The sequence below is a fragment of the Acipenser ruthenus genome, chromosome 2, assembly GCF_902713425.1.
Source record: "Acipenser ruthenus chromosome 2, fAciRut3.2 maternal haplotype, whole genome shotgun sequence".
In the NCBI taxonomy this organism is placed as follows: Eukaryota; Metazoa; Chordata; class Actinopteri; order Acipenseriformes; family Acipenseridae; genus Acipenser; species Acipenser ruthenus.
Window position 1 is genome coordinate 2,588,929 of NC_081190.1, and position 1,908 is coordinate 2,590,836.

Sequence of the window (1,908 nt, forward strand, 5' to 3'; positions counted from 1 at the left end):
CACCGCGTGCATCACACAGCACTGTCCGTTACACCGTGTGCGTCACACAGAGCTGTCCGTTACACCGTGTGCGTCACACAGCGCTGTCCGTTACACCGTCACACAGCGCTGTCCGTTACACCGTGTGCGTCACACAGCGCTGTCCGTTACACCGTGTGCGTCACACAGCGCTGTCCGTTACACCGTGTGCATCACACAGCGCTGTCCGTTACACCGTGTGCGTCACACAGCGCTGTCCGTTACACCGTGTGCGTCACACAGCGCTGTCCGTTACACCGTCACACAGCGCTGTCCGTTACACCGTGTGCGTCACACAGCGCCGTCCGTTACACCGTGTGCGTCACACAGTGCCGTCCGTAATAAATAAAAAATGTAATTAATATGCAATTAACCATTTGCTGAAGCTTAGTTCCATGTTAGTAAACAATCAATAGATATGCTATGCATGTGTGTATCTATCATCAGGCTGCCATTTGAGCCCATATTTAAGCGTATTTAAACCACACGTTTGCCATTCACAAATACGTTTCAAAATCATGATGATAGCGGGGATAGAGTATTAGTAGCTTTACATGCCAGTCCTTCTTTTTTAAATGACAGATACACACATGCATGGCATATCTATTTATTAACACGCAACTAAATTTCACATGGTTGCATATTAATTCAATATTTGTGCTACTCATAGTAAAGTGTTACTTCATGTTACTAATGCATTTTCATCTTCTGTGAAGTATCTTTTGGAAGAAATAGAGAAATAATTGTTTTTCGCAATGGACAAAGCGGACTCATTAACAGGTATCTAACGCCAATGCCAACCATTCTTACGGGAAAGACTAGCCGCTTCAGAATAATCATGACAATATCATCTTTTAATATGTATCACATCTCAAAATGCTAAACAGCATACTGAAGCCTGAAGCTGCTTAAAGATGGCGCCCACATTAAATAATGAATGTGGCAATAGACAAGTTCATTTCTAGTGCTGGTACGTAAGTGTACAGATGTTCTGTCAGAGAGTGCAGTGATAATAGTGTTAGTAAGGGTTGACATTAACCTTGAGCTAGCCTTGTACAGATGTTCTGTCAGAGAGTGCAGTGATAGTGTTAGTAAGGGTTGACGTTAACCTTGAGCTAGCCTTGTACAGATGTTGTCAGAGAGTGCAGTGATAGTGTTAGTAAGGGTTGACATTAACCTTGAGCTAACCTTGTACAGATGTTCTGTCAGAGAGTGCAGTGATAGTGTTAGTAAGGCAGGGCAAGCCAATGTTAGTGACACAGAAGGCAAGACTTTATCTATATGATTACAACATTTTAACAGGACATGTCTTTTTTGTTTCAGGAAAAATGTCATGAGGGGCAGGTGCTGATATATGCCAGTCTTGGGCAAAGTGTACCCTTATAAAAGTTTACCACAGTACTTTTTGTAATCTTATCATGCTTTTGCCATGGTTATACTATTTATTTATATGCTGTACCATACCTCACTATTCTTTACAATGCTATGCTTTACCATTCGTTCACTATGCTTTATTACGCTTTGCTATGCTTGTACTATAGTAAACTTCATAAGGGTAGTCCAAGCTGAAGCCGTCAACACAATGGGCTACATTCTCAATGCTATTTACTCCTGATATTCAGCAGCACAATTTTTGTCTCAAAGGAAAAAACAACATATACAATTCTAAAATGAATAGGAAACAACTTGAGAGCTCCTTTATTAAATATTGGAGCTGCTTTTTTCAGGTTTTATATCTTTATTGGGTGTGTTTTTACTTTATTAAAAAATTGTGCTAATGGCAATTTAGAGATAATTTCTTTGAGAATCTAGCCTCATGAGTCTAAATAGTACCAGCATTCCTGAGTTTTTCATCTTTTTAAACTTGAAATTATTATGAGCCGATGGGTG